The following is a 16,169-nucleotide window of genomic DNA, read 5'->3' as shown; positions in this document are numbered from 1 at the left end:
AATAAGAAGGGGGGCTATTCAAAGTAACAATCCAACACCTTCGAAATCTCTGATATATACTAGTATCTGTGAGATAGAACATCAGCACCAACATATATAACTCTGTAAGGAAACTGGAAGGTACATATGCTTTGTCATTTACAATAGCCCTCCCTTTACAGCTGATTTTAAGAGTATTTCCCATGTCTAACTAAACAAATTGAAGCGGCTTAACAAGAGTGACTGATCCCAAGTTGCTTACTCTGCCTTGGCAATGAAAACACATCTCTGAAGCCAGCAAGCTGACATACTTCATTAGTCTTCTAAAGTGCTAAGGCAAAAGAACGCCAAATGCGCCCAGATCATGAACATTCTAATGATCAGGCCTCTATGTGCAGCTTGTACAGCACATGAGGAGCCTGATAAACTTATTCCTCTGAATTCGCAAAGCCAATTGACCAGGCCCACCTCTAGAACACCTACACGCTGACATGAAATTAAGCAATGGTTTGAAATCTTCAGCCACTGGGATCTTCAATATAGAGCCAATGTAGTATGGTGTTAGAATGTTGGGCTAGGACCTGGGAGACAAGGGTTGAAATCCCCGCTCAGCCACAATGATCACTGAGTGACTTTGGGCCAGTAACTGGGGAGGGGGACAGCCATGTACACCCCCCCTGAGCTCCTTAAAGAAAAATGGGCTATAAATGCAGTAAATAATCATTATTTAATATCTCTTTATGTCAAATGCATCAATTCTTGGGCTATGGTCCAATTTCAAAGCTGTCCAGTAACGTCTCCCTACCCTTTTGCACAAACGTGTGGCCTGAGACTAGTGACCTCCTTAGCTTTATGGACAGGTGCTTATGTGGCACAAAGCCCCCCAAGCTGATGTTATTTCAGTGCATTGTGTACCAGGCTTGCCCACGTAGTATGACCAAATCCTACAAAACCGATAGTGTGGTGCATCAGCCGAATTCCATCTAGGAATATCAGTTTGCAAATCAGTTCCAATTATTTATTTATTTGGTCCACTGGCAGCAGTTTTATCGCCTGTATGTTGTTTTTATATTGCTTTTGTGCTATGCACTTTCTCTTTTCTGTACACCACTTTGGTATTTTCTAGTAGCACGTGGCTTCAAAATCTTGCAAATACAATAAATCTTTTGAGACTTTCTTTTCAACATGGCCTTATAGGACTTGCCATTTTGCATGTTGCCAACTCTCACCCTCCTGCAACATCAAAATATCTACCACCCACCTGCCCAAGTCCCTTGTCTTCCAACAGTAGCCAGCACTAGATCTGCAGACACACACAAGCCCATTCCACAATGCATTTTCGGTTGCTGCATGAGGCTTTGTTCACAAGAGATGCACACTCATTTGATGATAAGTATACAAACCTACGTGGAATCAATGAACTTCAATTCAGTGACCATCCTCAACATTGCCAACTGCTAAGAAGCCTGTTGGGTGAAACACTTCCTTTCTTCTGAAGCTGAATGACCTGTCAACTACTTAATGGGAGCTCTGATATCACAATGAATTGGTTGACATCACAAAATGGAACAAGCAACAGAAGAGCCAAAGAAATTTTGAAGGAGCAATGAACATCGGTGGCTGCAAAGGAGAGGCAGCACAACTGAAGCTCAGAAGTGATGAAGCCCCAGCAAGATTATAGGGCTGAAGGCTATGAAACGGACCATGTGCAAAGGAACCACAGAAACAAAAGGCAAAGACTGGCTGGAGATGACAGTGCCAAAAGGTTAGTACCCCAAGCCCAGAATGAGTGTGTGACAACTAAAATGGAGAAGAACCCACAACTGACGTTTGTCTGTGACGGGGGAGAGTGTGAAAAGGACAGGTGTAGAGTGAGCAGGATAGCTAGCAATGGAAGGGGAAGCATCTAAAGACCAAAGATATGGGAACTGGCCAGGGAAGAGTAGTTGACTAATGATAGGTGTGGGGAGAGAGAAAGGAAGCAAGAAGGAAGATGGTAAATCAACTGTGGGGCTCATATGGCATAGGGAGGAGGTCAGATACAAGGAGGACCAGTGCTTTTTTCTGGGGGGGACACAGGGGTAAGCATATCCCTAAACCTATTGTGAATCTAAGTTTGGCCTCTTTGAGGGGCAGCATTTCAATATGAGTAGGAAAATGAGATTAACCCTAAACATTTTCTTTAGAAAAGAAGCACTGGGAAAGACTATTATGAAGAGAATGAAATGGGTAGTTGGGGAAGGGCTACCTTTGGTGGAAGCCATGGCTCAGTGGCCCAGCACATGGCTGGCATGCATAAAAGACGTAGGCTGAGTCCCCAGCATTTTCAACTAAGCAACAAAACAGATCTCTCTGCCTAAGGCCTTGAGAGCTTGCTATCAGTAATTTATTTATTTTATTTGATGTATTAAATTTCTATACCACCCTTCATCCGAGGATTACAGGGTGGTTTACAATATGGAAGCACATAAAATAGTAGCGAATAAAAACAACAGCCCACCCCCACAGCAGATTGTATTGGATTAGATCAATTGGGAGAAATGAATCGGAGTAAGGCAGAATCATGTGTTCCTACAAAAAGAGGAGCGACCAAAATGCCATAGATGGAAACAAACCATGGGAACAGGTGGTTGGCAGATGGAGATTAATAATGTTGGGAAGACGGCCTGCATGAGAGCTATGGCATGGCAAGCTCTGTCCTATGTCCCTTCGTTGCTTCAAGTGCCTTGACAGTTCAGCAGTAGCCTCAGCATTCCCTTGTACCATTCTCCTCCCGACCACCAAAGCTGGAGAAGAGGATAATCCTCAGCCTCCATCTCCAAGGTTGGAAGGAAGGCTGGGGTTCATTACACTCATCTGAGTATGATGGAACATTTGCCACAGCAAGCACAACTGCTGGCCTATGCATGCAGGAAAGGTTGTGAGACTGAAGGGGATTCCGTTCTCGCCTCCCAAAGTAATAGCTTTGTTAATTTCTGCTGGTATAGCATATTCTTATAAAATGCCAACGCCTTTTAGAATGCTAGCATCCCTTGTGGCTCGTTTTGTAGCTATACACATAAATAGCAGCACACTAATCTCTGGTATACAGAATTATGCTGCACAAAGTGCTCCCTGTAAATGCACAGGTGGCTATGAATAAGAAGCCAGCAAAGAAACGTACATGGCTCAAACCATCCAGGAATTATTCCGAGGGGGAAACGGCTCCCAGCCCCAAATTAACCATGTCAGAAAGTATGCCTGATTCTTTAAAGAAGCATTACAGAGGGATCACCTAGGGCACACTGGTATGGCACACTTCCCAGTTTAGCACAACAGTGCTGCATCAATTCCTTTAAAAAAGAGCGCAGGAAAAACCCATGCCAACTTTATTCATTGAGCTATACAGGCTGAAATAGTCCACAGAGGTCCCAGATGCCCTCCTTCGAGATAACAGGTAAAAGGCCAGTGTAGTTTCAAAGTCAATCATGTGTGGATTGCATGGGACAGATGTGCATTAGACCTCCCTGAAATCATTTCTGCAGACATAGCTATAAGATAGCTAATAAACAAAGCTAATAGATACATTAGCTAAAAGATAGCTAATAGACATAGCTAAAAGATAGCATATACTGATCCACAGCTGGTGGGGGCTTGAGTTAAGAGAGAAAAAGAGCCCATAGTTCAAGCAATGAGGAAACCCAAGCATCTAAAGGACTGTGTTAATCAACGGTAAACTAGGAGGGATCCTGACTTTATTAGACTGTTATTTCAATGTCTATTAGTTAATTGTGCATGTCACTCTCTATTGCTCTATCACTCTTGAGAACTTAGATGCCAATGCAGCATACCACCTTCTACCCTTCAAAACTAGCTTTGCACGCCATTACAGATTTCTCAAACTGCATACATAACAAGTACCATATTTTTTGCTCCATAAGACATCTTTTTCTCCTACAAAGTAAAGGGAAATGTCTGTGTGCCTTTTGAAGCAAACACTGCACGGAGGAGGGACGAATGGGAGCTATGGCTCCCGTCCGTCCCTCCTAAACAGCTCGCTTTAAAGCATCAAAGCGGGACAGGAGCCACTTACATGGGTGTAAAGCAAGCACAGTGGTACCTGTGTAATCCCTCTGCCCCCGCACTCGGCCACCCCCTTGGGATGACGCTCGCGTGGGCAACGTACCACGTCCCCACAGGCGACGTGCCGCCACGCAAGACCCTCCCTCCACCACTGGTCTCGCCGGGACAGTAGTGCCTTCCTTTGCAGAAGTGTGAAATTTGAAGGGCAGCTGTGGTTTGGTCCTTGTGTTGTGTACAAAGGTATGAATTAGGTAGGTTAAACTTTAAATGGGAATTGAATCAGATTTCTCCCCCATTCCTCCCTCATATGAAATCCCCCAGAGCTCTCTGCAATGAACAAAAAAGGAAGAAAGTCCCATTTCTTTTGGCTTTATTAAAATAATTGTGTAGGGCCATACCATACAGTCCTTAGATCTAAGGGACTCAATGTGGGAAGCTCATATATTTCCATTGCCTGCCCCCCTTACTAGGGGATAAAGTCTCTCTTCATTTGTTAATAACAGTGGTGATGGTTCTTAATGCCACTGTTGACTGCTGTTCACTTTACATGGTTGAAATATTACTCTGATATAAAAGGTAAAGGTACCCCTGCCCGTACGGGCCAGTCTTGACAGACTCTGGGGTTGTGCGCCCATCTCACTTAAGAGGCCAGGGGCCAGCGCTGTCCGGAGACACTTCCGGGTCACGTGGCCAGCGTGACATCGCTGCTCTGGCGAGCCAGAGCCGCACACGGAAACGCCGTTTACCTTCCCGCTGGTAAGCGGTCCCTATTTATCTACTTGCACCCGGAGGTGCTTTCGAACTGCTAGGTTGGCAGGCGCTGGGACCGAGCAGCGGAAGCGCACCCCGCCGCAGGGATTCGAACCGCCGACCTTTCGATCGGCAAGTCCTAGGCGCTGAGGCTTTAACCCACAGCGCCACCTGCGTCCCCTATTACTCTGATATACCGGTAGTTTATTAAATAGTATAGTACAACATTTTATTCAGAATATATTTTTTTCTTGTTTTCCTCCTCTAAAAATTAGGTGCGTCATATGGTCAGGTGCGTCTTATGGAGCGAAAAATATGGTAGTTGTGGAAACAAGGGATGAGTCTTGCACATCAGCACCTGTTAAATCCTGTGCATTCAAAGGTTATTGTTCCAGAACTCAGGTCACATTAGATGTCAGAACTCCTTAGTCTTATTTAGTTACAGAAGTTTTTAATGACTGGTGTTTATAATGTATTTGTAATCTTTTGTTGGAAGCCGCCCAGAGTGGCTGGGAAAACCCAGTCAGACAAGCGGGGTATAGATAATAAATTATTATCATCATCGTCGTCGTCATTCAATTTAAAACCTAGTGATGTTAAATTCTCAAGAATAATCTTTTGTAGATTATTCAAGAATATTCTCGATTAATGAGAATATTGTACCATTGAATGGCACTACAAAAACCAGTTACTGACACTAAATAAAAATATAGAAACATCAACTGTTTAAATCAAGACCACCTTACATGCTGCTACACATAATTGTATAGGCATAGGTACTTTAAATGTACAAAGCATTAAAGGTACTTTCTGTGAAAAAAATATCATACTGTATGGCCAACGGTATGAAATTGCTAAGAAAAAGGTCATACCAAAATGGGGAGGGGGGAGGCTATTACATATAGTTGAAATACATACAAATTCAAATGTTCATCGAATTATGTAGCTCACATTCCAGAACTACCAATGGTGAATGACACAATGCCCAGTAATATAACTGGATCAAAAAATAGAAATCATTATTCATTACTTACACTGGCAATATCACAGCTTGACTTATTATTTACTAGATTTTTTAAATGTTGGTTGTAAAACTGATTGTAAAACATTAGAATTTACAGTTTTTGGACAATATTGTCCCGAGAATTTTCTAGCAAAGAATATTCTCGAGAATATTCTCATTCTCCGGAGAATATTCTCACCTCACATTACTATTAAAACCTAACTTTGCAATGCACATTTTGTTATTGTAATACATTCTTTTACTGGACCTTTGAGGAATAAGAGTAAAACTGCAGTTGCCCACCCTGAACTTTTGAAACAGGGATGGCTACAGGAATGAAATTAAAAGGGTTGTTTCTTTTTCAGTCAACTATTTAATCAATAAAATGACTCAATAATATGACAGATTACTAACTATTGCTTTTTCCCAACCTGTAGTGCCAGTGCAGGATCAAACATACAGCCAACCAGCTTAATGTTAATTAAGAATAAAAGTTAAAATCTGGCAATTTTCAAGCGTGGTTCAACTCGTGTACAATAGCTTTATAAGGCTAATCCAAGATGCAGTCCTTGCAACTAGTGCTAACTAGAAAAATTATCTTCCTCCACTTCTACCAACTCCCACAAAGCAATGATGGAATCTCTCTACCTGCTGCATTTGAAGGGAACCAAACTGCTTTCTGCTCCTGTCACATCATCTGCCAGAGAGCTGAGATTTTCAAACTCTTAACAGAGGTTAAGAGGCTTCACTTGCCTTAACAAATCCGTCCTTATGAAACAGCCAAGCTAGATCCTAGATGTGGGATCCTAAAAATTCAGCCTTCAGGTTCCAGAACAGGATTCTCCTAAGGACAAAGCACAGGTAAACAACAATATATCAGATTGCTAATAATACACTGTGTGTTGGCAGAACAGAAATGGGGCAGAGAATATTTAACAATGTCAAATGTTTATAATCACACTAATCTAATTCTTTCTTGCTTAATAATAACTGATTTAAATGATCCAGAAGACAGTTTTATGACTTTACTCATTGACAGAAAAATATAATCTCCAGCAACTGCAGTTTGCATAGCTAATGCATGCAAATTTCTACAAGCAAGTAAGAATGATGGGTGACTTGGACTTCCCATTGATGTGAAGTCTCTTACAGCACTAGAATTCAATATGGTCAGTGATAATATTCGGCAGCTTCTAATTTGTGCAATTGATTAGAACAAGCAGAATCAGATGAGCGAAATGACTGCAACCTTTCAGCAAAATCCCACATGAAAGATTTTAAAGCATGAACTAAAAGGGTTTGGCAAGAACCTTTGGCCTTTGCCACATGAGATACTCTTACAAGTAACCCTAAAGAAAAAGGCATTTCAAGTGATTCAAACAAGTGTATCCCATTGTTCTGGTGGTTGGCAACTGTCTGTCTCGGTAGGCAGCAGAGGGGTGCACCTTTGGGGGTGAAGTCAAACTGCTGAAAAGGTCGCAGCGCCTGCTGTGGCTGTAGAGACCAATATGGGAGAGACATGTTTTGTTGCAGCTGGGGCAGTTGAAGGTGCCCGGTTGTGCTGCTGCAGATCCACCATGGTGTTTCATTGTTCTGGTTACACTTAGATTAAATGGCTGGTTGACAATACACCATGAGGTTTTGTGGTGAAATCTGTAATGTGCAATGAGGTTCCATGCATTAGTTTCACTGTAGAAAACAATGCTGTGGGTTGTTAACAGCCACAGACAGCTCTCTCTCTCTCTCTCTGTTTTCATGGTTGAGAATGCATGATGATGTAATTAATTAGCCATCCAGCTAAAATTAAAAAGGAATAGAACTAGATTATTTTTTTTAATGGCAGCAAATGGGTGTAAACAACAATAAATGTTGGTAGCGAGATAAGAAGGAAACTCAAGACTGTCATTTCGGTTACAGCTTACATGTATTTATGTGAAATCATGACTGTGCCCATTGACGTCTTGGAATTGGTAATCTAATGAACACCTTAGTGAGATAAAAGGCTATTAATTCCTATTCAGATCACAGGTGATTAAACTGAAATTCATTATCAGTTGTATTTCAGGAGTTTCACACTGGAGTCTCCCTTTGAAGTATCTGTGCTCAAGAATAGCCACCTTAAGGTCGGTAACAGTGTTCCTGGGAGGTTGTAATGGTCTCCTACTGGTTTCTATTGCCCTTTTTATGTCAGTTTTTTGTCTGTTTACCATCATTGATGCTTACTGCACATGTCAGCAAGGAAGGAGCACATAGCCTCCCTGCTAGGATGGAACAGTCTCAGATCCCAGCCTACTGACAGAGGTTTGGATTAACATAAAGCTCTCTGTTTACTGAATAATCTTTCTGTTGTTTCAAATACTCAGACTATATTTTCATAAACTGTATTTTATACAGTGAAGAGATTGGTCCCTCCCCTCCACACACATCCAAATGAGAGGAGAAAAATCACAATTCAGCATTAATGCTTTGAAATCTACTTTTCTTCAGTTCCTCCATTTGCACAGAATTTCTGACTGCACTAAAACTGCAGGTTCTACAATCACATTTTTTTCTTTAAACTCATATTACTTGCCTTGAAATTAATAAAGTATCTTCATATGCTAGAGGGGCAGTAGGTATACAGAAAAAAATATTGTCATCCTAGGTTGCTAACAGTAACACTTGGCCTTTAAAAAACTGATTGATTTGTTGTCAGCTATGCCTGATGCTATTAACAGATGGAGGGGAAACTAAATTCTACTCACAAGTAGATGCACTAAAGTTAGTGGTTCCAAGTTAGTCACATCCACTTATTTTAATGGATCTACTCAAAGTATGTCTAACAATGGATACAACCCAATGACAATATTAAATATTGTTGCTATAATAAATTTTGAAACATGAAAGTATTTTATCATATTTTTTACCCAGCATCTCCTCCCATAGGAGCCCAGAGTGGTACAAAATTAGATAAAAACAATCTAATTAAAATACTGTTAAGAAGCATTTTTATGTGGGTATCAGTAAAAGAGTTTATATATGCAGTACAAAAAACAATGAATAATAGGTCATCAGCCCAAATCATCCTTGCCGAAGGTCCAGGCAAAATTACATCACCATAGGAGACAAACACAATTCTACAGGGGGAGAGGTCCAAAGTCAGGGTTCCTCCGGCGGTGACTTAATAGGCCATGCCTAATGGTGGGGCTATGAATAAGGCCTCCATCACAGATCTTAAGGCACAAGTCAACAAGTATTGGAAAAGATGTTTCTATAGGTACTAAGGCCCTCAGTTGTCCAGGGCTTTTAATACTAAGACTAACACCTTGAACAGGAACCAATAGCTCAGAGGCAACCACAGTACCATGCTTTCAGGATTGGCATTATGTGATCCTACTTTGTTGCCCCGTTTATTGGCCCTAATGAAGCCAGTCACTGCCCCCAGACACCAGCTTAGGACCTGAATAGTCTCTCCTGTAAAGGTAAAGGTAAAGGGACCCCTGACCATTAGGTCCGGTCGTGACCAACTCTGGGGTTGCGGCGCTCATCTCATTTTATTGGCCAAGGGAGCCGGCGTACAGCTTCCAGGTCATGTGGCCAGAATGACTAAGCCGCTTCTAGCAAACCAGAGCAGCGCACAGAAACGCTGTTTTACCTTCCCGCCGGAGCGGTACCTATTTATCTACTTGCACTTTGACGTGCTTTCGAACTGCTAGGTTGGCAGGAGCAGGGACCTAGCAATGAGAGCTCACCCTGTCGCAGGGATTCGAACCACAGACCTTCTGATCGGCAAGTCCTAGGCTCTGTGGTTTAACCCACAGCACAGCAGCATACCAGTATTCCAGTTAGTAATGCAGTCCTTCCTGTTTCAACGACCCAAACTTCTTGTATAGCGGAAATATTGGACATTTCTACAGCCAAGTTCAGCATGCCAGGTTTTAAATTATGGACATGTTCATCAGCATCAGAAGCAAACTGCTAGCATCATCAGGCTGGCCGACCTCTTTCAGAATAGATCCCAAGTGAGAAATGTTTGCCTCAAAACTATTTTTCAGCAGACCTTGGAGCTTTGTATCAAGCCTAAACCACCCTGCCTTCACCCAGAGGAAATAACACTGTTGAATCATATCAAGTACTGTCGAATCATAACTTGGAGAGAGACAAAACACAAATGATTTGTTTGGTTGATTCAAATCATCCTTACTGCTTTCTGGGTGCTCTGTTGTTGAGCTCTTTTGAGAAATCCACATGGGAAGAGGCAATAGCCAGGTCTTCACATCATAGTAAGTGTGAGAGTGTGTCTTATCATGACCATATAAACACGCTGGCTCCCCACAAAGAGCCTGCAGTCGCTTTGCTCCCCCCAGAATTTTTAGTTCAGCACAGGATGGTAACTCAACCAAGATTTAGCTTACAGTGTTGTGCAAACCCAGGATTGCGGTTAAAGTCTCTCCTCCTCAACCTTGGCTACAAATCATGGTTTAGGAGGAAATACTTTAACGGCAAGCCTGGGTTCAGATGACACAGTATGACTAGCCTTGGATTATTTGCCAGTCCAATCTATACAGTCCAGAGATGAGCAAAATGGCTGTTGCCTTCTTCACAGAAAATAGTGTATATATACACTAAGCCATAGTACAGCTTAGCGTGATATATGAACATGACCAATCTGTGTGTTTAGTGGGTCTCTTGGCCTAGAAACACACTATGAGAAGCTGAGGATCCAGAGTTGTTTAAACTCATTTTTCCTAGGTAAAAGGTTATGTTTCCATCACCTAATTGGAGCAATCTAGTACATACACATGGCCACAATTTTTCAGCTTAATTATGGCCCCCAACTAGCTCACACTAAGACATATTTTTAACCATCATCATTAACCTTGTTTCACAGGTTACACAGACTCTTGTGACAAGTTTAACTACCGCTGCCCAAATGTTGTTGCTCTAATAAGCTTAGTGGATTAAAATTTAGCCATTTAAGTCTAATTGACCAACTTCTTATAAAGGCCTGTGACCTTGTACTCCATGTACATATGACACACTGATATTGAGTACAAGTAGACATAAGAGGGACATCACACCGTCATGCTTTGGGGGCAGAATGATTTAAACCACACCATGGGGTGGTTTGGGACTCCTCCAAGTGCACTTTGTCCCTGAAACAGCTTTTGCCTCTCCTGTTATAAGTGAACTCACCCCCACCCTGAAAACACTGGTAAAAAGCATTGAGGGAGCGAACAATGCAGGGTGGAGAGTTTAGTTACCTCTCATGCGGTGCATGAAAGGCTCCCTCCTTATGCACACTCTGAAGGGATTCAGTAGTAACCCAAGCATCCTTCACACCCCCACCCCCACTGGGAGGGGCTTTCACCAAAGGTAGAATAGCAGTTACCATAGCAAGTAGCATTCTAACTCTTATATGACACTACAAAAAATAAGATGTTAAAGAAATTAAAGATTCAGGTAGGTAGCCGTGTTGGTCTGATGCAGTAGAAATATATATAAAAAATAAATAAATTGTCCAGTAGCACCTTAGAGACCAACTAAGTTTGTTCTTGGTATGAGCTTTCGTGTGCATGCACACTTCTTCAGCTTATTTAAAGAAATTAAATTCTTTAGAAAGTCCCAAAGCCTTCCATTTCACAGACTAAATTACTGAATTGGTTAAATGAAAGAACCAATGAAGTCTTTCTTTTGGGGAAAGTTATTAAAAGAAAAACACAAGTCATCTAGAAGAGAGCGCTTCAAGCTGGGCTGCCTACTGACTTATTTCTAAAATAAGTTTTTTTTAAAAACTACATTAGGATTCTAATACAAAAAGCAAGCAGAAACGGAACTAAAGAAAACGAACATCAGTTGCCTCCCAGCAATGACAGGCATTAATATCATGCAGGTGGCTTTGAGTGGATGCTGGCTAGTTTTTAATATATCAAAACCGTGCAAGAGTTAACGCAGCATATTATCACCTCAAACAGTGTAGCTAACTATCCCCAAAAAGCTGGGACCTAATTAAATATGTAACCAGCCCAGGTTATGAAAAAACAGTGCCAAGGTAATATAGATGGTTCGTATCCTTCCGAAGGATCCTGTAAGGAAAAAAAGAAATAAAGTACTTCTATGTACTGAGAAAGAAAGAGTCAGCAGAAACCCACTTGGAATAGCCTAAAGATGGAAGGTAAGAAACAACTATAGCTACAAAGACAAGAAGAACGGTTGTTATTTGACCTAAATATGAATTATATATAAAATCTAAAGCTGAAACCTCCACTACAATATGAACATGTCAAAATACACTAGCAATATACTGTTTATCAGCTAAACAGCAGATACACGCCTGCTGCTCGAGAGCCGTTTGACTGACGTGATCCTGAAACCCGCCTGCTCGCATAAAAAGCCTAATGCTTTATTCTGCCCTAGAATCACCAGATTATGAATGTGAAACGAGAGCGCTAAGAGCAGAGCTCAGAGACTGTGACATCAGCAGCACCAGCAGAGTCAGAGTGACTTCATGAGACTGCGCACCACGGGCAGCAGCGAGAGGCCTGGCAGGGTGTCAAGTGCGCAAGAGGATGCGCCTCCAATGTGGGTAAGCTACACTAATACCGGAGCAGTCTTTCCAAATGTAGTAGCAAAGGAAACATCCAGCCAGGGCCTATGCAAAGCAATGTATACTGTAGTTGATGGCTTTTCCTTTTCAAAGGTGTGATTAATAGGAGAACTGGCTGTGTACAGTGTCTTGAAGCAAAATCTCCTGACAATGAGCTGCAAGCAAGGAAGCAGACGTCTGCTTCAACGATGGAACTTCACCCTCCTCTGTGCTCCCCATTCCCATGCACCCTCGAAAATCTGTTCAAATGGGTTTTGGGACCCTACCGGTGAAGGTAAGAATAAGATCCAGCAACTGAAATGGCAGTCAACGTTTTCATTTTTGGAAAACTCAGAAGTTTCCCCACCCCCCTTTTTCCTCTAACTCACTAGGACACCTTCAAAATCCCGGAATCTCAGGCACACATAGGGCCAATGATTTATATGCATACATTATAGATGCATCAGACAAGAGTGAAAGAAAAACACACTCCCTCCTTAAGTTTGGTTTGCTGATTTTTTGAGAAAGGAGGCTGTTTACAAAGGGCAAGGATGCTAGGTGGAAGTGTGAATCATACTATTTAATGTGCAATGTTTCCTTATAGCCACCTGCAAAAGACCAAGGGAGAGATTTCAGAACAGCAACCATGTTAGCACATGTTGCTAACAAGTGATTCTGGCATGCATTTTAATATGCAGCTTTATTAAATATTTTAAACTGTTGGTTTTACTTATATATTTTCAGTTTAACTTGCTTTTAGCTTCAGACTTTTATAAGTAACTTTAACATACATTTTATATTTTATGTACCAAGCTCCCATGGATGTAACTCAGGATTCTAGTAAAAAAAAGCAGAGTAGGTCATGCCAGCCTTAAGCCTGTCTGCCTCTGTTCTACAACCAGGAACCTCTCTACTCTACCATAACGGGATGACTACTTTAAACAGATAAAACCACTAAATAAGATCTGCAAGAACAAAAATATGACGTGACTGATCCCTTGGTGGTCCAGCTCTAGGCAAAGGACAGATAAGGACACAGAGGTTCCTGTGGGAGGTTCAAGACAGAAAACAACACATGCTTAATTCATTGAATTCTTCATCACAGGATGTTGGAAAGACCATCAGCATATCCTGACTTTTAAAAAGGATGACACAGAAGTATGGAGCTATATCAAATACTACTGGTCATGTAACCTATAAAAAGGACCCCATGTTTGTAAGAGGGTCAGTCCCAAAATACTCTGGGGTAAATGAAAGTGTTGCTGCTCAAAGGTGAATCTCAACCAACCAACTTTATTTGGAATGGTGGGAGATTAGTTGCTTAGTGAATAGAGTGCAGGCCTGCAAGGATGAATGGGTATTCCAATAAGACTATGAATGAAATTAGGCTGTCAAACTTGGTGGCAGCTCCGGAAATAAAGAGTGAGGAGTCACTTAATGCTAAATGGGGACTGAAGGTGGTTGAGAGTAAAGGATTCAAAGACTATGTTTAGAAGACTTCAAACTCTTCGCAGAGTGCAAGAGGGTTTTTTCCTTCTGGTTCCTGGTATTGCCTATGAGAGCAATACAATTGAGAATTTCTTACATGTCACTGAGAAGAACAAGACCACTGAGTTGAAGGTTTACCCCAGTGCTTATCTCATGGGAGGGTAGGTGTTGGGCACCATCTATTTTAGATATTATATTGCTATCAGCTTGTGTGCTAAATAGCTTTCTCCTCAATTAATAGGGCACGGTCTGCACCAAGTGACCTGCCATGGGGCAAACGTCAGCTTGGGGAGGATATATTTTAATTGGTAAAATGACTGGAAGGGGAGGGTTAAACTCACACTCCTCCCGCATCTTCACTGTTTCAATCCGATTTGGAACTTCCCAAAGTGCTATTAACTTTTTCAAATAACCCAAGCAAACAAACAAACAAACAAACAAACAAACAAACAGTGAGAGATCCTGTTCATGAATCTCTAGTCCTGCCATAAGTCAGAAGGTACTGGTATATTTTGACATGTCAAGACAGGATACAAGGAGATAAAGCTTGGATCATCATTCCAACTGCAAAACAAAGGAAGGTGAATTGAAGCGGCACTGGGTAGAAGCGAAGAAGGGTGTTTAGGCAGGAATGTGTCTAGGCAAAGTACACACAGAGAAAGAGGAACTCAGTTCCCATCCTGCCAGCTGTTTTAGTTTCTTCTGCACAAGGGAAACCGAATCACACACTACAGTGCAATGCTCATGCATTTTTGTAAGGGTGTGGCATTCAAAAGATTCTAACCTTAGCTGTGCTTTTTTGCCACTTCAAGTTTCTTCAAGTTTTATAATGCCAGTAAGAAAAGTGTACATTGTGGTCAAATACTACCAGGCAATGCAAGCTCATAAATGAGATAAAGTGTCCTGCACTGCATGTACTGCCAACTGAGATATTCTTTCCTTTCATTTTCTCCCATTGCTTTGGCTTAGAAACACAGAGTACAGTGGAACCTCTACTTACAGATGTAATCAGTTCCGTAAGTCGATCCGGCAATCGCTTCTGCGCATGCGCAAATGGCAGAAGCCGTTTCTGCATGTGCGTGAATCACGGCAAACCCGGTATTTACTTCCGGGTTTGCCAAGGTCACAACTTGGATTGGGCCCAAGTAGAGGCTAAGTAGAGGTTCTACTGTATTCAGGTTTAGAACCCAGGCTTTTAAAAAAAAAGGGGGGGCTGCAGGGCTGAGGAAATATTTCAGGTTTCTGGACAACCTGGAGATTATTCCAGCCTGGCCCCACACAAACACAAACACCATTAAATACATGTCTGTACTCAGAAAAAGTTAGCAGAGAATTCAGAAATGCCCATGTTAGGGATCAAATATATTTCAAATTTCTGTCAAGTAAGATTAACAGTAATAGCCAACTAAGTCTTATTTTTAGTTTCTCTCTATATGTAAAATAAATAAATGTCACCTTAGGAATTTTGAAAGTGGTAGCAACAATATTCCCTTGGGTACTTAACATAATATATTGCTGATTTATGAGCATGCTGGGTACAGCATTTTCTAGGGAACACCGAAGCTCAGTACAAATGTTACACTTAACCATGGTACCAATACCCTGGATGTTGCCTTAACCCTGGATGACTCCAAACTTACAATGTATTTTGGAGAGGACCTACAGGGACTCCTATCACACCTAACCAGTATCCATGCCGGCAGGACCTGCTGGAAGCTGAGCATCCAAGAATCTATGGAACGCCACAAGTTCCTGTTAGTTTGCATTTCTTAGTACAGGAGGTATTGATCTGATGTGTAGAAATCTTTCCTATTCTAATTAATTCAAGAAGGTTCTGGGAGCTTTGTGTGTGAAAGAAACAAGCAGAAGGTTCATGATGTTTGGGTTACTCCTTTGGAGAAACTGAGTACAGCTGGCTTAAGCTGGTTCTGTTATCTCTTTCCGGCGAGGTCAGAAGGAGCATGGGTTTCGCTTTCTCTTTCTATCTCTTTTCCTTCTGATGTGGTGTTCTGTAGACATAATAAGTTGTTGTAAGTTTAAGTTAAGTCTGCTGCAACTGGATTTCTTATGGACAGTGCCAATCCTGAATGTATTGGATTTGTGACCATTATGCTCATTTGCCTTCAATAGCAGTAAAGCTCTGCTGGGTGAAATTAATTGCCTCTGGTCTATTTTTTTGGGAATCCTGCAACATATTTAAGTTTTTACTCTGCTAACTATACATCGGAGTTCTGCTCTGAATCAATAATGAGTAGAACTCCGTGACAGTTCCCCTGCATTAAGCGATAGTTTATTACAAGCCAAGACCATAAATCAGTTTCA

At 41.6% G+C, this 16,169-nt stretch overlaps 1 protein-coding gene and 1 long non-coding RNA gene across 8 annotated transcripts in view; one reads left to right on the top strand and one right to left on the bottom strand.

Moving 5' to 3' along the window:
* DNAJC5 (DnaJ heat shock protein family (Hsp40) member C5) overlaps positions 1 to 16,169 on the bottom strand; it is a 50,389-nt gene that overhangs the window by 21,075 nt on the left and 13,145 nt on the right. Inside the window, exon 2 of one of the 4 annotated variants that reach the window (XM_083744773.1) lies at positions 6,548 to 6,638. The gene's annotated coding sequence lies outside the window, so the exon portion shown is untranslated. The other 3 variants (XM_083744775.1, XM_083744777.1, XM_083744774.1) reach the window with 3 other exon arrangements.
* On the top strand, positions 1,490 to 14,220 carry LOC310847231. 4 transcript variants are annotated; one of them, XR_014565697.1, is made up of 4 exons: positions 1,490 to 1,744; positions 6,458 to 6,655; positions 12,191 to 12,654; positions 13,173 to 14,220. It is a non-coding gene; the product is annotated as an uncharacterized lncRNA (long non-coding RNA). The 4 variants fall into 4 exon arrangements; XR_014565698.1 differs by having other exon boundaries at positions 1,506 to 1,744; positions 12,191 to 12,359; positions 12,474 to 14,220; XR_014565699.1 differs by having other exon boundaries at positions 1,532 to 1,744; positions 12,191 to 14,220.

The sequence above is a fragment of the Podarcis gaigeae genome (assembly GCF_964106915.1).
Source record: "Podarcis gaigeae genome assembly, chromosome: 6".
NCBI lineage: Eukaryota > Metazoa > Chordata > Lepidosauria > Squamata > Lacertidae > Podarcis > Podarcis gaigeae.
The sequence above is the reverse complement of the archived record's forward strand: the minus strand, read 5'-3'. Positions and strand labels throughout refer to the sequence as shown.